General features: G+C 48.1%; 1 long non-coding RNA gene and 1 pseudogene across 5 annotated transcripts in view; one reads left to right on the top strand and one right to left on the bottom strand.

The window, feature by feature from the left end:
* Window positions 1-13,277: 13,277 nt before the first annotated feature.
* LOC106837179 (spindlin-1 pseudogene) lies at window positions 13,278-19,815 on the bottom strand (annotated as a pseudogene).
* A 115-nt stretch (window positions 19,816-19,930) lies between these two features.
* The window catches only part of LOC106837181 (uncharacterized), a 154,375-nt gene continuing 150,325 nt past the window's right edge, over window positions 19,931-23,980 (top strand). For all 5 annotated transcript variants that reach the window (XR_011497731.1, XR_011497730.1, XR_011497727.1 and 2 more), the window contains exon 1: window positions 19,931-20,984. This is a non-coding gene — a long non-coding RNA (uncharacterized lncRNA). The remainder of the gene's footprint in view (window positions 20,985-23,980) is intronic.

Below are 23,980 nucleotides of genomic sequence, written 5' to 3'. Positions count from 1 at the left end.
TCAAGCACAACCCCCCCTCGACATGCCATGACAAGGCCCTCCTCCCCAGCCTCTGCCTCGTAAAAGCCCCACAATCCCACTCCCTAACAAACTGGCCACCTGCCCCTTTCCTTTCTGCACCAGCTCCCCTGAGCTTCTCCTGTGCACAAGCTAATAAACTTCTATTTTCTACTCCCGTTTGTTGTCTCTCTTGATTTCTATGCTGGGGGACAATAAGAACCCAATGTGCCGGTAACAGCTGGAAGCTAATGGGAAAGTAGAATGCTGAGTTGGACCAGTCACCCCAACCCCACATCCTCCTCCATGGAAACGGCAGTAGTGAACCGCATTCAACAATGTGGGGAGGGTGGGTAGGCACCTTCACCTGTGTTCAGAGCATCACCGTGTTGGGAGGTAACTGTTTGTTTTCCCATCCTGGTGACATCTGCTCACCGAAGTTGAGGAGGTGAGGACGGATCCTTTAAAAACATTGAGCCCTGTCTGCAGAACCAGGCCGAGGGCCGGCAGTAATAGCTGTCCCGGCTGTGCTGCCCGGCGTGCACGCACCTACTCAGGGAGCGGGGTGGCGCAGGCTTGCTCTTTTTTTATTTCTTATGTTTTGGTGTGTTTTACATCATAATTTTATCAGTGTACCAATCTCTGAAATTTTTGGCTGTATCTGCATCATTAGATATCATCAGCCATTTCCCCCACCCGTTGGTATTTCTCAGATACCGTCGGAACAGCCTGTACTTAGGCTCCCGGGCGACCTGCATTTCTGTCACTGAGTACTGCTAAGTAAGATGGAGTGGCCAGATTATGGGGACGGCATCAGGTTACAGACGCTGAACCATCATGTGAGGTGGTGTGACAACTAATGGGCCCTGGCGCCTTTTCCAACCTTGTCCTTTCTGCAGCCTGTGCAGTTTTCCAGGAAATGGCTGAGTGGTTTTGTCCTGGTTGAGTGGCAGGCGACAGGGACATGGTATGAGACCTCCACCTTATCTTCTCTTCAAATTGTGCACAAAAGCAGGAACAGAGCAGAGACGTCCTGCCCGGCAAGGCATCCTCAGCATTGAGCACCCACGGGTGGTCCAAGGACTGGGAGATGCCTGGGGATGTGGCTCCTTCCAGCGGGGTTTCCCCACTCGGGACTCCTCAGTATTGGGAAGAGCTCATGATTTTCCCTTTCCAACTGCCTTGAGTGCCCTGGGGTGGGAGATCCCTGGGGTAGGGGAGCCCTGGGGTGGGGGGCCCTGGAGAGTGGGAGTCCTGGGGGATGGGAGAGCCCTCATGGGGGGAGTCCTGGGGTAGGGGAGAGGTGTCCTGAGAGCTGAGCAGGGAAACTCCCCCATCTGCAGGCTTTCCCTGCAAGAATCCTGGCTGAGCTCAGGGAAGGGATGTTGGGGAGGTCTGGTCAGACCCTGGTCTGCTCCTGGAGCATCCCGACCACTCGGTTTATGTATGGCTCATGGTCTCTGTCAGCCTGTAGTCAGGGCCATTGCATCTGGCTGAAGATACTTCATTACAGACGTTTCTTGAGCAGCCGAGGCAACACATACTGAGGGCGACAGTGCTCCTCAAGTAGTGGGAACAAAATCCCTCTCTGGTAGCGAATTACTTTTTACATCTGAATCAGAGTTTGCAAATCCAAGTTAACTTAGCTAGTTTTATTTACTAGTTCTAGGACCCAGATTGAGTGTGAAGGGCCCTGACGAGTGAATTTCCTTTGGTCTCTCCCCCTCGAAGGTAAGCTTCACAAAGACCGAGAGCTGAGAGCATGCCTATTCTGGGTTCCTAGAACCCAGCCCAGTGCATGGTATGTTTGAGGTGTTCAATAATTATTCGTTAAATAAGTGAATATTTTGAGAGAAATGGGACTATTTTTGTAGGCGAAAATGGGAGCATGACCCAGTTTTTAGTATTGTAGAGCAGACTGGAGGGAACACTTAAGCGCCTGAATACTGACAATTAAATCCTGATGCATTAGGCCCAGGTTTGACATGAAAATAAGCAGAAGTGAAGATAAGAACTTTAAGGAAATTCAAGTTCATCTATAGGCAGAGATTTATCCTCCTCCCCACCCCCTACACTCTGTATCCTGTCCCCACAAATCTTGAGAAGTAAATCATGTAAAAATAAACTCCTAATGCCTTCTTTCAGGGGAAACAAGTCGTGCCCACAGCTAGGATGGAGGCTGTGGAAGTGGGGCGCCCACGATTGGCTTTGTTGGATGTTAGAGTTCTTGGGTTTCCAGCAGGAGAACCTAATACTGGCTGTGGCGTAGGTCGTATAGTCAAAGGGAAGCTGGAAGACTGGGCTTGAGAATTAATGAGAACTAGAACACCTCTGTGCAGCCAAAACTACTACTCAGTCTTCTCTGTTATAGCTATGTTTTCAAAAAGCCTCTTCCATTTTTATTCTACTTATCATGTTGCTGGGATTCAAATTCTAGGAGAGAGCAGCTGCCTGGGTTGTTGCCAGCCCAGAACATCTTAATTAATAGTTCCACCAGGCTTTACCCAATGGAAACACATAATTTCTTAAAGGAAAATTGAAGTGCTATTTCCCAGAGAAGGGGTAAAAGTTCAGGGCATCAACAGATGAATGGACAAACAAAACGTGGTATATACACATAACAGAATATTATCCAGCCTTAAAAATGATTGAAATTCTGATTCATGCTATAACATGGATGAACCTTGAAAACATTAGTGCACAGTGAAATAAGCCAGATGTGAAAGGGCAAATAGTGTGTGATTCCCTCTATATCAGGGACCTAGATCCAAGGAGACAGAAAGCAGAATGGTGGTTACCAGGGGCTGGGGGAGGGGAACCCGGAGGTTATTGTTTAGTGGGTGCAGAGTTTGAGTTTGGGATGAGGAAAAGGTTCTGGAGATGGCTGGTGTTGATGGTTGCACAAGGATGTGAATGTAGCTCATGCCACTGAACTGTACGCTTAAAAATGGTTAAAATAGTAAATTTTACATTATGCATATTTTATCACAATTAAAAAAAAAGTGCAGGACAGTCAAAGTCAACAGTGTGAAGACAGGGATAAGGAAAGGTCATGGTCATTGGAAGGAGAGGCCATGACGCACCTGGGGTAGTGGACTGAAAACCTGGCCTCTAGCCCCAGCTCTTCTCTGCAACGTTGAGCAAGTCACCAAACTTCCCTGAACTTCTTTTTCTCCTTTGTGGATGGAAACCTGACCCCATCACCCGCCTCACAGGAACTGGGTTATCCCAGTATTTTGAAGGTGAAGGTATTTTGTCAACTTCTAAAATTCTACACAATGGAAGGCATTGTGTAGGTCTCTACGGGATGGAAAAGCCCTTTGTAAACCCAGATCCCAGTGGCCTGGATGATAAATGGATTAGTTATTCTGGAGGTGGCCCTCCCGGGTATGTGGAGGCTTAGAACAAAGAGAAGAGCAGGACAGGAGACAGCTGTTCGAGGACATGCGACAAAACCTAAACGTACTTGAATCCTGGGGCTGTGCTGCCACCCCGTCAACACGCCACAGCCTTCAGTGGGAAGCTCAGAAACGCCATAACTTCAGTGAAGCAGCGGTGTTTCCAGAGCAGGGTCTGTAAACGGCCTGCCAACGGTGGAGCTGTTAATTAAGACCCATGAAAACCAATAATGGGCGCCTGTTGGATGCATATGACCTATGTCTGGGACAGGATTTAGGCAAATAAGAGAATGATTGATTCCAGGCAAAATTCCAAAGATTCGGCTTTGAAAACTAATGGTCTATTTCTACACGAACTGCTTATTCCCTAACGTGAGATGTAAAATATAGGATCAAAGCAGGTTTCATTGCAAAATTCCTGTTTCTGACATCTGCCTAGATTAAAACCTTCAGAGGATCCGTTATTAGAGTTACAGCTTGATCAGCTTCAGAGGTCATTGGCAGAAATGCTGGGGCTTTATGGCTTTGGGGTGGGGCTTTCTGGTCCCTCCTCAGGGAGGGCACCTGGATTTCTCTCTGGGCCTCTTGTGGGGCGCCCAGGTCCAGCCATCTACTGGGTAGGGGCCTGGGCTTCATCTGCAGTGCTCCCATCCTGGGGCGCGTCCCTCCTCCCAGCACACCTGAGGGCTACCCGGCTCCAGCACTTCTCACCCCATGTCCTTGAAGGTCTTATTCTCAAGATCGTCTTCCTTTCTTTTGAATTTGGCTGTGTTCTATAGCATACATACATACACACATATATTTATTTAATTAGCACATGTACATATACATATTTATATATTTTACCCAGTATTTCTACCCATTCTATATATTGAGAGTAGAAGGGAGCCTTTCTTTATATGCTCAATTTACCATTTCAACAGAGAATGGAGCTTGGAGTCGGCGTTTTTAAATTCTGGTGATGGTGAAGCTTGACCGCCCAGGGAACCAGGGAGCTGGGCGGTGCTGCCTTTATGGGGCTTGGTGCGTCCTCTGACGTCTGGCGATTCCTGACCCCAAGCTGGACAGCCCATGACCTTTTGGACTCACTGCAGCCTTTTAGGAGGAAAGGACAGACCCCACTCATTACCATAGGACCCGTCTTTTTAAGGCCTTGAAATGATTGACTTATACTGATTTTAAGTGACCTCATTTCCTTGTATCCAGTAATAGACAGACTAAGGTTGGGGTTGAGGATTAGGGGGAAGAGGTGTGGTACAGGGGGAAATATGAAAGAGATAGAAAGAGGAGCGGAGAGGGAAGAAAAACGAGGACAAGGAAAAGGGAAGGAGAGAAACTGGATCTTCCGAGGGAGAGCGAAGAGAGAGAGGAAAGATGTGGGCTGGGGATGTGGGACACTGCCTTCCCCTCCTCTGTGAGGACTGTGCTTCCTGCCCTCCAGCTGGCAGCTTCCAGGAGCCACCGAGCCTCCGACTGTGACCACATCTGGAGGTGGCGGCCGGCAGGTGCACCCTCAGGCCTGTTCTCTCCCACCCCCTCCCTTTGTGTGTTGGACACACCAAGTCCAGCTCAGCCCCTGCGGCTGCCCTGATTTGGCCTGAGGGAAGCCCATTTTCAGTGAGCACATCGCTCAGGAGAGCGATCGGTTGCTATTTTTACACATTTTCCAGATATTGACTTCAGAGCAGGGCATCTGTCGCCACATTTGTTTGCCTTCTTGAGCTGGTTGGGGGAGACGTGGGGAAAATTCCAACCAATCCCATTGCTGTGTAGCTGGAACTTCGGTGTACATCCAGCCTGCAGACGTTCGTAACGAAAGGATTCTGACAGTGTTCTTGAATGTTCTGGAAGATTTGAGGACGCCATCTCTCTGACTGTCGTCCTGCATTCAAATGATCTGCCATACAGGTTTTGCTCCAATGCACAAAATTAATGTGGAGCCTCTGAATTGTGAGATTGATGAATTCCAATTAGTTCTCTCTCTAAATAGCGATGTTTGGTGTGTGGTGCTATTTAGAAACTCCTAGCACCCCTTTCTATTTATAAATTGCTTTTATAAGCGTAGGATTTAAAGGCTGAAAGAGACCTTAGAAATGCTGTAACGAAAAGAGCGCCTTCCAGTTCCAGCTCTGAAACCCCATTGTTCGTGACCTTGAATAAACCACTTCACTTCTCTGTGCCTGATTTTCCTCCTCTGTGCAGTGAAACGCCTGAACCGACTGGGAGGTCACTTCAGTTCTCACAGTCCTCCGTCCGTCACCCCACTGTTGTTTCAAGGAACCTGGAGCATCCAGGACAGACTGCACCGCTTGTTAGGGGAGGCCCCGCTGTCTGGTCCCTGCCTCCAGCTCTCAGGAGGCACTTTCTGAGTTCTCTGAGGGGCCGTGCTGCCCGGCTCTCACAGGGGCCAGAGAGCCAGTGCAGACCTGCATGAGCTCTTGAGAGTCAGCCCAAGATCCGGGGGGAAATGGACCTCGTTCCCAGACTCGCCCAGCTGTTTCCGGGTGTACTTCTGCAGAGAAGTTAATGTCTCTGCCACAGGGCAGCGTGTCTGTCCCCTAGGAGAGAATGAAGCCTTTCCAGTCTGAACAAAGACACCTTTCAAACGAATTTGACATCTCTCAAGACTCACTCACCTCTACCTCTGGGCTATTTTTGATCTCCTAGGCACCTCCTTCTAAACGCTGCCTGGACATATCCAAACAGGGGGACCAGTGGGCCGTGACTGACTGTGTCGGACCCTGAGCTCCTTACTCCCTCCCTGCCCCAGCCCACTGCCTCTCCCCACGCGTTTTCTGTGTCCATGAGCACCGTCCACGGCACCAGCATCCACCCAGTGGCCCCAGCCAGACACATCTAGGCCATCCTGGACCCCCCCCCTTCTTGAGCACTTGCATCAATTGGCTTCTGTATTCTTTTCTAGGGTTGCCTTAACAAAGTACCATGGGATGGATGGGGCAGTGGGGTGAGGGCCAAAGGGCCAGTTTAGTCAGCTCTTCATCGTGGCTTTGGTGAGACTCCTTGCCTCAGCTTTGGAGCTTTAGCCAAGATTTCAAGACTAAAGGAGAAGACTCATGCAGTGTTTTTTTTTTTTTTTTTTAGGAAGATTAGCCCTGAGCTAACATCTGCTGCCAATCCTCCTCTTTTTGCTGAGGAAGACTGGCCCTGAGCCAAAATCCATGCCCATCTTCTTCTACTTTATACGTGGGATGCCTACCACAGCATGGCTTTTGCCAAGCGATGCCATGTTCGCACCCGGGATCCGAACCAGTGAGCCCCGGGTCACTGAGAAGGGGAATGTGTGAACTTGACCGCTGCGCCACGGGCTGGCCCCCTCATGCAGTGTTTGGCTACATATGTGTTACAAACGTGTTTGCATGTGGAGAAATGTCTGCAACAGCACACTCGCGCCACATGTGGAGAAACGTCTGCAACAGCACACTCGCGCTCCTACCCTGGGGAATGGAGCAGCTGTGACTTCTTCTCCATGTTATTGTGCACGAATAAGGCCACTTTTACTCTTTGCTTTATGCAGTTTTGTATCGCTTAATTTTTTAAAATAACATTTGCTACTTTTGTATATACAGAAAATTAAACGTTACTAATTCACCTTTGGAAAGCTCCCTTTTACTAGGTTGTAGAAAGCAAAGATATCAAAACATTGAAAGATTTTTCTTTCAAAAGGAAAGGGGTAATTTTTACATTATTTTCTGAATGCATGTCCTGTGCACACTTTTGGAACAGAGCCTATTGCCTTACTTTCTTTTTTAGGAATCCCTTCATACCTGTACATGCGTCCCAAATAGGAGGCGCTAAAGGCAGAAAGAGAGAAAGGAAGGGACAGGAGGAAAGAAGCGGGGGCTGACTAATCAGTGACAATGGGACCTGAGGACTGTGCAGAGGTGAGCTGGGCTGGCCCATCCTCAAGACTCCTCTATAACTTTACACAAAAGAGGTCATTGTTATTTAAATTTACCCTGCAAAGATTCCATTGCAAACCCGATTCTCAGTTCAATAGGGAGGTACTTATCTGATTTCTGCCTCCAAGACCTCTGAGCTTGTCTTTCCCCTCAGAGATGGAACTGCTTGAAGTTTTTCAGTCAAATTATGTGTCCGAGGGCTATCTGTATCTAAGAAATCTAACCGTGCTTCAAGAGCTTGAAAGTGGCAGAGACCAATCCAGAACTGCATGGCTTCTGACCTGAAAGACGACTGCCACGTCTGTTTTGCTGCTGGCACTTGGGTTCCAGGCTTGACTCAGAGCCCAGGCACCAGGAAAGCCAAAGATGAACTACAGCTTTCCTCTCACAGAGTTTAACTGAATTGTGAGTTAAAAAACCAAGACCGAATGAGGGCAGAACAACATAACAACACACATGGCTAATAAATGCAGAAGAATTATCCAACCTCACGAGTCCTCAAAGAATTGTAAATTTAAACAATGACATAATTTTCCACCTATCAGATTGACAGAGATTTAATACAAGGATGCTGGCGTTGCAAATGTCAATCTACGTGTAATGGAGGGTCCATTAATGATGTATTTGCAGGCTGCTGTGCCCCTCAGATACACCTGTGCTCTCTGCATACAAAATAGCCCTGCCTATGCGAGATGCTCATGTGTACTGGGAACTTCGTGCAGACAGGGACCGCTCCTTCCAGAGAATGTTGAAAAACTTCCAGAGACCTAAATTGGCTTAAAATACATTATCAAGGCTTATTTTGCATACCATGTAATTCACCACTTTCAATTATTTTTTTAGTAAATTTATCAAGTTGTGCAGCCACCACCATAAATCTGCTTTAGAACATTTAGAACATTTTTCTCACTCCAATATGCACACTTACTGCTAATCTCCATTGTCCTCCCACCCCTAGCAACCAGGAATCTACTTTTTGTCTTTATAGCTTTGCTTTTTCTGGATATTTTATATAAATAGAATCACATGATATATGGTCTCTTATGCCTGGCTTTTTTCACTGAGCGTGTTTTGTCCATGTCTCAGCACGTTATCTACAGTTTGTTTTTTACAGCTGAATCATATTCTATTGTATGGGTGTACACATAAGTTTACTCAAGTACACATATGGTTTCAATAAATGATACACACAGAAGAAAATCAACCTGCTGAAATTTTAGTAGCACCAAAAAATGTATTTCCAAGATAATATTTCTAATGGAAACAGAACGTTTTATCATGCTGTAATCCATCAATAACTTGCACTTTCATTTTAGAAATAAATATGTATTGAGCTCATGTCAACACTGTGCTAGGTTTTGGTGCTGTGGGCATGGATGACATGATCATTGCCCTAAACAAACTCATGTTTTTATGGGGAGACAGACATGGAACATAAGGGAAAGAAATGAAAAGGCTTGGGTGTTGGTGGACTAGCAAAGTAGCCAGATTTAAAATTCTAAATTGGAATGCTTATACATTTTAAGGTTCTTTTAAATTCCTATTCCAGGTTTATGGTGGATAGTAAATGACCCCATTGGGCAGAAAAGCAAGACATTTTTCAGGTCGACTATTAAATTCTATACTAGAATTACGATGTTGATGATGTCAGATGAAGTCGTACAAACATTTGCTTATCCAAATATATGTGGTGGAGGGCATGATGGATAGGCACTTCCATACCCTCCCTCCTGCTAACAGAACCCAAGGCTGTTGGGTAGTAGCAGAAGTCCTCTGATTTCAGGGAGGATAAGTAGGGCCCATCTTCATCCCTGGGAATGAATAGGGATTGTTCTAAACCAGTTAGTCCTCTAGGCAGTAATTGGTCCACAGATGACTGTGTGACCCAGTTTTGGCCAATAAGACACAAAAGGCAGTCTGCTGGGGGGTGCTTCTGGGAAAATTCTTGGTTTCTTGATAAAAATGGGACAGACCCAACCAGCATGGAAGTTGTCCCTCTTCCCCCTTGTTCTTGCCTAGAATGTGGAAGTGATGTCTGCAGGTGCAACAGGCACTTGAGACCAAGAGACAAAAAGCATGAGGATGAAAGTCAGCAATCTAAGGAGGAGGTGAAGCCAAACCTCAACCTCAAGTTCATGTGCCTGATGCGCAGTAAGCCAATCGTTGAGACATCAGTGCTTGCAGATGGAGAAAGGTTTATTTAAATTGGCCGAAATGAGACAGCAGGAGGATAAGTTCTCTCAAATCTGCCTTAAACAAAGAAGAAAGCAGGGATTTTACAGAGCTAAGGGGCCTGGCGGGAGGAGTTTCAAGAAACAAAGGGGAATCCTGTTTCTTTCACCCCAGATAAGCCCTGGGGCAATCAGACTTCCGGGTGTCAGTGGCAGCAGGGGGCTGGTTATCTGGGACTGTGACTTCCTTGAAGGTGTTCTTTTTCTTCTGTAAAATGAGTTCATAAATCCCAGTGACCCTTGAGTCACTCCTCAGGTTAGACAAGAACACAGCAAGTTAACAAGATTAACTTCTTTTCACCTGTGTCTGTGTTGGGAACAGGTCAGAAGGGTAATCAGGCTCTTATTGAATATTTACAGTAACCCTCAGCTACCTGGTTTTAGAGGAATCTGAAAAGATACAAGGAAACTTGGTCCCCAGTGGGCTCCCTCCGCAGCAGCAGGAGCCCAGGCTGCCCACCTCCAGATTTCTCATTATGTGAGAAGAAGACAACTTATTTACGTTTCTGTGCATGGGCTTTCCTGTGTGTTACTTGCTGCCAAAGCACCCCTAGCTGATGTAGTTAAGCTGGTCGGATTCTCTGATGTTTGGAAATTGAGATGAAGGGTAAATATGTTTGCAGACAGAATTTAGATTTCAAAAGTACATTCGTTTGTTTATTCATCCACTAAATACTTATTAAATATTTACTAGATCTAGCGGTAGGTCTGGGCTGAAATGCTGTCAAAAAAATCAAGCTCCACAGGGAGTAACATAAAAAATATGCCACGTTTAGGTTCAGCACAGTCAAGTGCACAAGAAGGATGGAAGTGACCTGCTCACTCAAGCATCTAATGCAGCGTCCCCGCCGAGGGTCCACACAGAGCAAGCCTCGTTCAGCCCCAGGCTCTGCGCCATGAACTGAAGCAGGGAGATGCTATCTCCTGTTCAATGTTCTGATTTTCAGGCCACTCCTGGAGCAATGTGGTCATGGAGCTGGCTCCTGGTTTTAGAAGGACATTGGCAAATCAGACAATCTGGAATGATTGCCGAGATGGAGCTGTAGGGAAAAGAACGAGTGATGGCAGTTGCGGGAGTGAGAGGGGAGGGCTGCCTCTGAGGGGGCCCAGATGTCTGGAGAGTCCAGCTGGCACAGTGGTGAGCTCACATCACTGGACACAACACTGAAATTGGAAGGCTAGTTATGAGGACGTGGCGCAAATTGTTACTGCACTGAGACGGAGACGATTTCTAAGATGGCCTCCTGCCCAAACTTCTAACGAAACGGTACGACACAATGAACCAGTCAATCCATTCATTATTTGTGCGTTATCCACCACGGGTAACCAGGTCTAACCAGTTCTTTCCCCAATTGTTCTTCTGGACATCTCCGGGGCCTCAGCACTGTCGTTGCTTCTCTCAGGCTCTGGCTCAGGAGCCCTCTTCCCTCTAGAGTAGCTCCTTAGCTTTTCTGGGGGGGGGGCAGGGGGGGAGTAGGAAGCTCCTTTTTTTTTTTTTTCTTCCTGTATTGTAGGCATCCCCTTGGTTTCATATTCAGAATTACTTTAAGTTTTATATATTCCTCTATACAGAAAAGTATCACAGAGCCAGATTCCTCTTCTGCTTTTACGTACACATTTGTGACCTTGAAAAGCTTCTTTCTTTCACCTCTGTGTCTTTTACACACTCAGGGCATCTTTTCCCATCTTAGAATCATTTCATCCTGTGTCTGATTGCAGGTGAGTCTCCTGAAAACACAGTTCTGATCATTTTATTTTCCTTCCCAGAAATCTCCAGTGCTTTTTGATTCCTTACAAGAATGAGGTCAAACTCCACATCCTTGCGTTTACAGAATCGTCTAATCGTGTCCCAGCTTCCCTTTCCAGCCTTATCTCACTCTCTCCTCCCAAAAAGTCTTACTCAGGTTAAGTTGATCTTCCTGGTGTTTCTCAATACATTGCATTTCTTTTTTTTTTTTAATCAGAAACTTTTAACATGTTTTCTGCCTCTGTTTTTTTGCGCTTGCTCTGTTGTTTCCATCATCCCTGAATGTCATCCAAATCCTAGTAATTTTGCCAGATGCAGCTCAAGAAACCCTTCTCCCATGAAACCCTCTCTGGCCCCTGCCTGAAGCACTGACTCCCAAAGCAGGTAGGGCCCATTCCACTCTGGGACAATTTGACTTGTTGACTGGCATGATTATTTACTTTTTATAACTGCTATTTATGGTCGTGTATTTTCACGCTGATTCTCTACAATGAGAGACCGGGAATGCGTCTTACACTATATGTATCCCTCAGTATACAAAAGTCCCCGTGTGTAACAGAACTCAACTTACATGGGTTCTCCATGTGCCTGAATTCGAGAGCTGGCGGGAGACTTGGAGATCTGATTAAAGGTCGGTTGATTGATTAATGGAGTCTGAACTAAAGGACACTTTACACTTTCGAGCCTAGTTATGTACTCAAAATAATAGACTTTGACTAAGTGGCTTTTATTAGTACATATCATCGAGGCTGATTTACAAAGAAAGACGTACAGCATGGATGAACGGTTTGATGCAAAATTAAATCTAAAACGTGTCTAAAATTAACCTGTGGAGAAATCTTTCCACAGTCTGATGGTTTTGTCAAAGTGGAAAGGCTGGGCTCCTTATGAAGACTGATGCTTCTGATCTGTCAGCGGTGGAGCCCCAGACTGGCCATCCTTCCCGATTATTCGCCGCACGCAGCACCACCGTATCCCAGCAGGTGGCGCTGCTTCTCCGCAGAAATGCTTCGCGGTCCCCTCGCAGCCTCCTTATCTCGTTCCCGTTGCTCCTGCCCAGGCCGGACCCAGAAAGAGCGATTTGAATATTTTACGTTAGTAGAAATAGGAATTGCTTACATTTATTCTACGTTCCTTGTTAGACAAGGGTTTGAAAGAGCCAGTTTTTTGTTTGTTTTTTTAATGGCTATCATTTTAACATCTCTGACCTGGGAAGACCAGGGTCCTCCTTGTCATCCCTGAGCCCCTCACACATTGAGAGGACCTTTCAGATCCTATAATCAGTGGAGACTGAGAAGACCTGGGATGGCATCTAGGCCCGCCCTTCCTTTCTTCAGGTGAGGGTCTGATAGCCCAGATCCCTGGTCGAGGTCATCTGTCAGGTCAGAGCAGAGCCAGGAGTCAAACTCAGACGTCCCATCAGGGGCCTTCACCTCCTCCTGTCTTGGCCTTCGATGTGGCGCTTGGCGTCAGATAAGCCATGTCACTAACTGTAATGTGACAAAAGCCAACAGAAATCTCAATCTGAGAAGCTGGTGGGGGGGGGGGTCCCCAAACAGGAGTGTGTGTGTATGTGTGTGTAAAACAGGGATTTCTGTGTAATTATCCTAGTCTCATTTGTCTTTGTAGCATCTGACCTGTGGTAAGCCCTCAACATGTATTTGTTGAATGAATGAAAGATGGAAATGAAGAAAGTAAAGAAGAAAAGGAGGAACAGAAGGGAAGGATGGGAGGAAAGGAAAAAGAGAAGGAAAAGAAAACAGGGAGGAGGAGAGGGAGGAGTGGAAGGAGGAGAGGGAAGAGGAGGAGAGGGAGGGAGGAAGAGTGGGAGGAAGGCAGGGAAGAGGAGGGGAGGGAGAGAAGGGGAGGGAGGGGTGGAAGGAGCCCAGTGAGCTTGTAGCAACTCTAACCACCAGTGACATCTGGCAGATCCCGAGATGATTCGACTGCTTTCCATCTCTCTTAGAAATAAGGTATAGAACAGTTTCTGACAGACTGGCTTATTTTATTAGCTCGTATTTCATCCTATTTTGGCTCCGACAATAAGTGGAAAGGCGACCCAGCGGCTGGTATGGGGCAGCGAGGGTGGGTCTGGACTGCGTGGCGCGGGCGTCCAGCGGCGACAGCTCGAGAGCTGCTGGTTCACAAGGCAGAGGGAGCAGGGAGGGTTTGGGAACAAGTCCATATTCAGAGTCAAAAACTCCAGGAAACCCAAACCCATGGTTTTACTAGATTCACGTCTAGAATGAGAATTATCGCCCTAAGTGGAAGCGGAGCACGTAGGGAGGCCGGGACGGGGAGGCGGCCTCCTTCTGACTCCAGCGTGAACCGCGGCTCCTCTTTCTTAGGATGCATCTAACCCAGAGGCCAGTCTCGAAGGCCCTGTGTTTCACTCCCGTGATTTCCCGCAGACCCAGTCCCTCCACGCGCAGTGGGACCTCACTTGACGTGAAAGCCATCGAAACTCATCTGCCCTGTGTCCCGCTCAGAACCTTGATGGTTGACTAAACGAACTCATCGGACGTGATCATTCTTACCTTCGAGGACGTGTCAGAGGTTTAACACAGGCCTCCTGGGAACAAGATGCTTTAGCTCGGGCGTGAGTCTCTGCTGCCGGTGGAGACTTCTGGCTTCATGTCCTGTCGAGGAAGGTGGGTTTGAATCACTTCCGTCCTCCCTTTGGTCGCCTGCCACGCATCCCACCCGGGCAGCCTGATGTTCTTGCAAATGTGTGAAGAGGTTGTACGAGAAAGGCACTCATTTGGCAAACGAGACGGAGGCCCTGCTGGGCGCCAGGCACCGGGCTGCCAGGGCCTGAGGCACCAAGACCATGGGAAGGTGGGGCTGGCCCTTAGAGAAGAAACAGGCAAGGGTTTGGTGATGACACAATGAGCGAGCCCTGAGTGCTGGGAGCAGTGCAGCAGGCAGGGAGAGAAGGGGGTAGGCGTCAGGGTGGATGGACAGGGAACCGCAGCAAATGATGCCACCCAGGGCTGACGGCGGGGGGAGGAAGTCCTCCAGAGCGACTGCTGGTTTTCCTTAGGAAGGCGGGCGGGCAGGATGAAGAGCAGGAGGGAGAGCGGTCGTGGAGGGCACCTTAGCTACACTAAAGCATGTGTGTGTCAGGACATACGAGTGTGCTGGTGGACGGATGAAGGACTTTGAGCCTAAAGAAAGGCAGGCCCCGGGAGACCGCACTGTCACCAAGAAGGAATATAATGCACATTGCAATCTTTTTGTTTGTCTGTCTGCATATAAAGGATTAATTTTAAATACTTTAAGGATAGGATGCCTTGGCCTGGGTTCATGTCCCGCTCAGGGAATCACCCTACCCATCTGTGGTGGCTGTGTGTTGCTGTGATGCTGAAAGCTAGGCCACCTGGATTTCAAATACCAGCAGGGTCACCTGTGGTGGACAGGTTTCAGAGGAACTTCCTGACCAAAAGAGACCAGGAAGAAGGACCTGGCCACTCACTTCTGGAAAAATCGTCCCTGAAAACCCCGTGAACAGCAGCAGAGCACTGTCTGATAGAGGGCAGGAAGGTGAGAGGACAGCAGAGACAGACCGGGCAGGGTTCCCTCTGTGCGCACAGGGTCACGGACTGGGATCCACTGCACAGCACTAACGACAACAAGGACGGGACAGAGTTACAGCATAATTATAAAAATTACTGAATTACCAGATTCATATCGTTTGTACTTCTAAAAGCAGAGAACAGGGAACTGACCACACATTGTTTAAAATAAAATTAAAATAAAAAGCAAACTCAAGCTTGAAAGATGAGGTCACTTACCTAATTATTTTTTTCTTCTTTTGAGGAAGATTAGCCCTGAGCTAACATCTGCCAATCCTCCTCTTTTTGCTGAGGAAGCCTGGCCCTGAGCTAACACCTGTGCCCATTTTGCTCTACTTTATATGTGGGATGCCTGCCACAGCATGGCTTGACAAGCGGTGCCATGTCCACACCCGGGATCCAAACCAGCGACCCCCAGGCCACTGAAGGGGAGAGTGCAAACTTAACCGCTGCGCCACCAGGCTGGCCCTTCACTCACCTAATTTTAAGATGCAAACATCAAGACCTCTGAACCATGCACATTGGTTCAAACGGCACTAATGATGGAAAATACAAAAAGCGCAGCATTTCCAAAGAACCACGGACATTTCAATCCTAATTATTTTCTGTTATAATAATTGTTCCTGTTTTGTCTTTGGAGAAGTTTGATTTTTTTTAAGACAATGAGCTGAAAAATGTTTTCAGGCTTTATAATTTGTGACGATCAAAACAGTCTTCTAATGGGTCCGCAGCGTTCAGAGATTTAAGCCCAATGCACTTCGGGGTTTGGTGTGTGAAACAATAAGAGAAATGGGATCTGGTTTAGAAGTAACTGCGATTGTCTTGAGAACTGACGGTCCCCTCAAGCACTGCCTGACAGATACAGCTGAAAAGTCCCCTTCTGTGGGCACGACACTGCTTCACCAGCACATGTGTATCCTACAACCACTAACACCGCACAGTCAGCAAATACACAGAAAGCTGAAAACAAACACAGTCGTCCCCCCTTATCTGTGGGGGGCATGTTCCAAGACCCCCAGCGGATGCCTGAAACTGTGGATAGCACTGAACCCTACATACACTGTGTTTTCCTATATATACTATGTACTACAGACTATGTGTAATAAAGCTGGCTTTGGGGCCATTATTAACTCAAATACGGGGTACCTGGACACAAGCACTGCCGCACCGGACAGCTGCTCTGATAACTGAGACGGTCACTAAGTGACTCATGGGCGGGCAGCGTGTACAGCATGGGTCCACTGGACAAAGGGATGATTAAAGTCCTGGGCAAGACAGGAAGGGATGGCGCAAGACTGCACCATGCTACTCAGAATGGTGTGTAATTTAACACTTACGAATTGCATATTTCTGGAATATTCCATTTCATATTTTCAGATTGAAGTTGAGTAGGGATAACTGAAATCGTGGAAAGGAAAACTGCGGACAAGGGGGGACTACTGTAAAAACAGACAGAAAACAGGAAACCTAAATATCTCTAACCGGCAATTTTAGTTAGCTACACTGAACACTCAGAATGCAGATGCCACAGGATGGTCTGCTTTGAAGGTTTTCCTCCAAGCGTCTAAGCGGCCAAGACCTGGGGACTGGCTGCACGGAGCAGCTCGCCCCTGGCTGCCCGCGGTGCGACACCCGACACACTGCAGAGAGCGGGGTGCTGTCCTGACACAGGCAAGCGGGGTGACCTCTCACAGCAGGACAAGGCACAGCCTTCCTGAAAGCAAAAACGGGCATTGCGGGACCCTGGTGAAGTGAGGCCTGGAGAGTACACAAAAATTAACTCACAATGGATTAAAGACTTGAATATAAGACCTGAAACCATACAACTCCTGGAAGAAAACATGGGCAGTGTGCCCTCTGACATCAGTCTTAGCATCTTTTTGAATATGTCTCCTCAAGCAAGGGAAACAAAAGAAAAAATAAACAAACGGGACTACATCAAACTAAAAAGCTTCTGCACAGCAAAGGAAATCAGCAACAAAATGAAAAGACAACCTCACAACTGGGAGAAGGTACTTGCACATCTCACATTCGACAAGGGGTTAATATCCAAAATATATAAAGAATTCATACAGCTCAACAATAAAAAAACCCAAACAACCCAATTAAGAGATGGGCAGAGGATCTGAATAGACATTTTTCCAAAGAAGATACACAGATGGCCAACAGGCACATGAAAAGGTGTTTGATATCACTAATTATTAGGGAAATGCAAATCAAAACTACAATGAGATATCACCTCATGCCTGTCAGAATGACTATTATTAAAAAGACAAGAAATAACAAGTGTTGGAGAGGATGTGGAGAAAAGGGAACACCTGTGCACCGTGGACGGGAATGTAAGTTGGTGGGGCCACTATGGAAAACAGCACAGAGATTCCTCAAAAAATTAAAAATAGAAATACCATATGATCCAGCTATACCACTTCTGGGTATTTATCCAAAGAACATGAAAACACTAATTTGAAAAGATATAGCACCCCTGTGTTCACGTCAGCATTATTCACAGCAGCCAAGATGTGGAAGCAACTCAAGTGCCATCAAAGGATGAATGGATAAAGAAGATGAGGTATGTATACACAATGGAATACTACCCAGCCATAAAAAAGGTGAAATCTTGCCATCTGCGACAACATGGACGGACCTTGAGGGTATTACGCTAAGCAAAATAAGTCAGAAGGAGAAAGACAAATACTGTATGATTTCACTCATATGTGGAAGATAAAAACGACAACAGCGGCCAGCCCCGTGGCCGAGTGGTTAAGTTCACGCACTCTGCTTCCCTCAGCCCGGGGTTTCACTAGTTCGGATCCTGGGCTCGGACATGGCACCACTCGTCAGGCCACGATGAGGCGGCATCCCACGTAGACACAACTAGAAGGACCTACAACTAAAAATTCACAACTATGTGCTGGGGGGATTTGGGGAGAAAAAAGCAGAGAAAACAACAACAAACACAGAGACACAGAGATGGGAAGGGAGAAGGGGTAGGGGAAAGCAGTAAAAAGGCACGTGTGTGCCTTGAAGGATGGCAATTAGTCTCTAGGTGGTGAATACACACAGAAGTCAAAATATAATGATGAGCACCTGGTTTATATAATGTTATAAACCAATGTGACCTCGAAAAAGGAAAAAAAACATTTACAAAGCTTAGAATTAAAGGCAGTCTTTACCCAGGTTTCTAACTGTTTTGGAAAGTCCTAATATGGGTCATTAACTGTTCACAGGTGCCTCACGTTTGGACTCCGGGTTTAAGGCCTCCAGACTGAAGAGGCGCTCTCAACTCCTGACTTTCAAAGCCAGCTGCATGTCCCCGTGTGCTTCCTGTGTCCAAACTTAATTTTAAATAAACTGTAGTAACATAGTAAATAGGACTGACCTGCGCCAGGCACTCCCGTGACACGGCAGAAAATTATGTATTTAACCCCCATCCCAAACCCCAAAGGAAGGACTGCCAGTGAAGTGTGCGCGAGTGTACACAGATCTGTGTGTGGATATATATATGTTCACACAGATAAAGACAGGCAGTTACACATCCATCTCTCTCTCTAAATAGGCCATCACCAGAATACCAAACGATGCTTGCACTGTGGAAGCAGAATAAGTGTTAACAGAGAAGGCGAGAATGGATAAGACCCATTACAGTTTTCAAAGACTTTCATTCTAGCTTAACTTTGACCCAACTTGCCTGTAACTCCCCCCCAGACAGACTTCCTTTAAGGGGAAGGAGTTCCTTAACACAAAACGCTTTGTGTTGACATAAATCTGTACTACTCAGAACGAAATCGGCTCTGCGGGTAGAGATGGCGGGCTCGCAGGGACCTGTAAGCTTTCATTAAACTGGGAAGCAATCAAGTCTTATGCCTACAAATTATACCTTTAATAGTTCCACAAACTTGGCACAGTTGGTGATGACATCTAGGATGTTTTCACCAAATTGTAGACATAGATATGGAAATCATCATCAAACTTGATGAAACACACCGACGGTCTGGCCTCCACCTGGTGGATGACCATGCCAGTCCTCATGGAGCCATCTTCTTTGGCGTATTCCACCTGTTTGCCGACCAGGCTGTCCGTAACTGCTCCTGGTTCCCGTCCTGCTGGAGGCGAGTCCTTGGGCTCCGGCATGATGCGAAGGTCGCCTTCTCTGTAGTCATCTAAGAGCTGGTACATGTACAGAACCGGATCCTTCTCGTAGGTGATGTAAAACCACGTGCTCATGGTGGGGGCGCGCGCCAGGACCGTTCCCCTCCACTGGTCCCGGGCGCCGTCCTCGCCCTCGAAGGTGTGCTTCACGGCCTTGCCCACCATCCTGTCGGCCAGGTGGGCCTCGCCCACGGGAGATGGCGCAACCCTGTCGGCCAGGACTTCCAGCGCCGACACGCGTTCGTCCCTATTGAGCTCCAGTCCGTAGACACAGTCGAACCCGTCGTACTTTATGAGATACAGGGCGGGGTTCACAGGCACCTGGTCCAGGACGGTGCCCCTCCACTGGGTGACCGGGCCGTCCCCCTCCCTCCAGCCGTGCCGGATCCTGCAGCCCACCAGGCTCCGGGGCCGCCGGGCGGGCGTGCGGGGCCCGGCGCCGCGCCGCCTCCGTCTGCGGGCCGCCCTGGTGGCCGGCGCGCCCGCGGGGACACGGCGGCGGGCAATCCCGGCCCGCGGGGCCCGCGTCCTCCGCCCGGGGGTTGCATCTGCCCGCATGGGGGTGAGCGAGCAGCGGGGCTGCCGGGCAGGGGCGGACACTCGGGAGGCCCCGGGGGGAAACTTTCCACGGGGCTCAGCGCTCTCGCTAACCCACCGTCCGAGCGCCTCTTTTACAAGTTCAGCAAGAACTCGCGAAACCGGAGTTTTCCGGCGGGCCCGGCGTCGTCCGCGGCCCCGCCGTCCAGCCCCCGCCCGCCGAGCCGGACGGCGCACGCGCACTGCGCCCACCCCAGCCCCGCGCCGCTCTCCCGCCCCCCAGCCCCCGCCCTGGCTTCACTGCGCAGGCGCACTGCGCCCACCCCGGGCTCCGTGCCTCGCTCGGAGCTTGGCCCCCGCCCCCGCCTCCTACCTGCGTCCGGGTCTCACGGCGCATGCGCACTTCGCCGGCCGACTGCCGGGGTGGTTGCCTTCCTTGTTGCAGTCTCCACATTTCACTTATTGAAAGGCGGTTCTTGGTTGTGTCCTCGCTCTGCAGAAGGTCCAATATGCAGGGTCGTTGCATTGCACGCTGTTACGACTAAGGGAAGCCGTGCAGATGCGGCCCACAGGACAGCTGAGCACGCAGAGCCCAGACCCGACAGGAAGGGGACAAGTGAGGGAGGCTCCCGGAAGCCCCTCTGCAGTGGGCAGCGCCCGGCGCTGGGCCTGGGCTCGGGACGAATTCACTCACACTGCTCAGTGGCCAGAAAATGATGCTATTGCTGTGTCATCTACCAACAAAACTTGAGCCCACCCTCAGGATTCCTGACCAGACAGTTCCTCGGGGCTGATGGGGATTTGCGAGGTGGTGGGACTGTGCTCAAACATGTCTGCAGCACCGTCAGAACCTCCTCTGGCTCCACTCGACCTTCTCTGGGCCGTGTATCCAGGAGCCCTAACCTTTTTGATGGCCTGCTAAAATTATGCCTCAGTCTAAAAAAGTAGCAGGAAAACTGAGTAGTGGCCGTGCCCCCACTGGATTTGTGTTTGGCTTTGGGCCCTGGAGAAGAAAGGTGGGAGTGTTTCAGTTGTTCTCGGTATGAACTACATAAACGTGAGTCACAGTGGTAAGACTCTCCAAGGGTCTCTCTAGAAACTCGTTCTGAGATTACTTAACGTTAAAGAAGCCAGAGTAAGATGCCCAGGGTCTTGCTCCTTTTTCAGGATCCATAACTTTGGGGAAAGAAAGTAATATATAACTTAGAAGGAATTTATAATAATGATGAGTATTTTTAGTTGAATCATTTATGAAAATCCCATGCTTTTGGAACTACTCCATGAAGAGACTTCAGTGATTTCAAAAGTTTGGGAAATCCTCAATACTTTCTTTTCTTTGTGGAGCATCATTGACCTTGGAAGCGTTCTGAGAACTTCTTCAGTAAAGGACCCCGTGGAAGGTGTAAGGCTGAACAAAAATATGTCGAATGGTGAGTATCTCAGTCGTATGCTCTGTGAGTGCATCTGATAATCCTTCTCTTCTATCTCCTCTACGAACCTTTAGTAAAATCAGCAGTACACTTAAATCCTTTGAGGTGAAGAGAGTGTCAGTGTTTTGCAGTGAATATGAAGAATGGCTGGGCATATGGCAAAAGGAATGGCTCATGGCTTTGAGGGATGGCTGACATATGGGTTCCATGGACAACACTGAGTGAAAAGGGGGCTAAATAGAGGTCCCCTGGGAGTTCAGAAGAGGGACACACTGTGCAGGTTTGTGTAGAGCACAGAAGCCTTCCTAGATGGGATGGATAAGTTGACCCTGAAGGGTGCCTGGGAGTTATCAAGTGTTCCAGTTACCATGGCTGTGTAGCAAATCATTGCAAAGCCTCAGGTCTTGAAACAACTGTGTCACTGGGTCCACGCCCCAGAAGGCCAGGAGTGGGACGGTCTTGGCTGGGTACTTCTCACCTGGAGTCTCTCCTGGGTTTGCAGCCGGATGGTGACTGGGCTGTGGTCTCAGGGCTCTGGAGACTAGATGTCCAGATCAGCGTGTTGGCAGGGCCCTGTTCTCTCTAGAAACTCCAGGGAGCCTCCTTCCCGGCCTCTTCCTGGCGGCTGGTGGTTTCTGGCAGTCCTTGGCTTGTGGATGAGCTCATTGGTCTCTGCCTCTGCGATGTGGCCCCTGTGTCTTCACAGGGTCGTTGTCTCCATGTGTGTGTCACTGTGTCAAACTTCCTATAAGGTCACTGGTCATTAGATTAGGGCCCACTCTAAACTAGTATGACTTCATCTTAGCTGGGCCATCTCTGCAGAGACCCTGTTTCCACGTAAGGTCATGTTCACAGGTTCCAGAGGTTAGGACTTGGACGTGTCTTTTTGGGAGACACAATTCAGTCCATAGTAGCTGCTCAGGGCAGAATGTCTAAGGCTCACTTACATGGCCACAGTGGAGGCTGGCTGTCAGCTCGGAGCTCAGCTGGGCGGTTAACCAGAGCGCCTGAGTGTGGGAGTCTGCGAGCAGCTGAACTTCTGATGTGGTGGTGACGCACCCCCCAGCAAACATCCTGAGAACCAGGAGGAGGCTCGTGGCCTTTTCTGGCCTTGCCTCGGAAGTCATATAGCACTGCTTCTGCCATCCTCTGTTGGTTGAAGCAGTCACGAGCCTGCCCAGATCCAAGGAGATGGCATGGGACCACACCTCCCAACAGGCAGAGTGCCAAAGATCTTCAGACGAGCTTGACAGCTGCCACCCCAAGTGAAGGAGAATGGTGCTGCTGTTGGTGGGAAACACCGCTGAGGCCTACGAGAGGGCCAGCCGAGGGCACTTTGCGATTTGGGTGCACGTTTCCAGAATGTTTGCTCAAGGGCTAAGTAGTTTGAAACTTGAAAGAGAATACATAGAAAATGAGACAGATGTGCAATTTTCTGTAAAGATATAGTTAAACTCAGGAAAAATGACTCCTCCCTCTCTTCTCTTTCTGTCCTTTCCCTCCCTCCCTTCCTTCCATCTTCCTTCCGTCCTTGCTTCCATCTTCCTTCCGCTCTCTCTTCCTTCCATTTTCCTTCTTTCTTTCCATCCTTCCTTCTTTCCATTTTCTTCCTTCCTTGCTTCCATCTTCCTTCCTGTCTCTATTCCTTCCATCTTACTTCCTTTCATCTTCCTTCCTTCCTTGCTTCCATCTTCCTTTCTCTCTCTCTTCCTTCCATCTTGCTTTCTTCCATCTTCCTTCCTTCCTTCCCCTTCCTTCCCCCCTTCTTTCTTTCACCTCCCTTCCTCCCTTTTACTTTGGAATCTTTGGAATAATGCATGTAGTAGAAGCATTAACATTTCCTTTTCATAATACAGAATCAACTTTAGGCACCATATATGTGTCCAGCCATGATCCTTACTTATAATACAAATAAATAGTATCTTAATTTGTGAATTAATAAATTGATATTCTCTGCTATGTATTATAGCACCAAACAAACGTGCCTATTTTACAGTTAGGCCAATCTAATCATAGGCTAGTTATGTTGCTTCAGTTTAAATAACAAAACTATATAGAAAAATCAAAGAAGGATACACATCAAATATTAAGGGTCGTTTAAATTTCATGTAATTTTCACCTGTCATGAAACCCTCTTTTGATTTTTTCCAACCACTTAAAAGTGGAAAATTCATTCTTGTGTCACAGGCTCTACAGAAATGGGTGGTGGGCCAGCTTTGGGCCAGGGCTGTAGTCTGTGGACCTGCTCTAAGAGCAGGATGAGAAGTGAATGTTTTCCCTAAGAGCAGTAGGTGTGTGTTGAAGGATTTTAAGGGAGTGTGGAGAGGTGCTGGTGACATCATTTCATTCATCCTTTGATGGACTTACTTTGGAGGCTGTAAGTGTAGGGGTCGTGAATAAAAAAGGAGAGGCCTATTAGGAGGCTGCAGCAGTGGTCCAGAGGGAAGATGGTGAGCTGGACAAGGGTGGCTGTCAGATCTGTGGACACCTGCCTCTGTGCCGAAGAGAACTCATGAGGGTTCAGATCCCACGGTGTGGTGAGCCAGGCCCTGCGCTGGGACCTTCCGTCCATCTCCTCTTTATTTGAAGCCAAGTGCAAACCTCCACCTTCCAGCTTTAAAGATGCCTGAAATTCTTGCCATTCTAGTCTCCTTTTTCAGAAACAGTGTTGTCCCCAGAAAGCTCCTGTCACCTGGGAGATTGATATACTTGCAAATTGGAAGAATCAAATTGCTTGTGATTTCTAATTTGTCAAATAATTTGCCTCTAATACTTGAAAGTAGAAAGCATGGACTGAAAGAAAGGAACCAAGAATGATGCATTTTGACCAGAGCAAAAATGTCCTTCTGTGAGGAAGCTATGATGTAGGTGGTGCAGGGAAAAAGAAAGAAATATTAACTCTTCTGGGCTGAACTGTTTTCCCTCCCTCTCCCATATTCACGTTGGGGTCCTAACAGCCTAGCACCCCAGAATGTGGCTGTATTTGGAGATGGAGT

Source organism: Equus asinus, chromosome 24 (genome assembly GCF_041296235.1).
Source record: "Equus asinus isolate D_3611 breed Donkey chromosome 24, EquAss-T2T_v2, whole genome shotgun sequence".
Classification (NCBI taxonomy): domain Eukaryota; kingdom Metazoa; phylum Chordata; class Mammalia; order Perissodactyla; family Equidae; genus Equus; species Equus asinus.
Note: the sequence above shows the minus strand (reverse complement) of the source record. Positions and strands in the feature narration are given on the sequence as shown.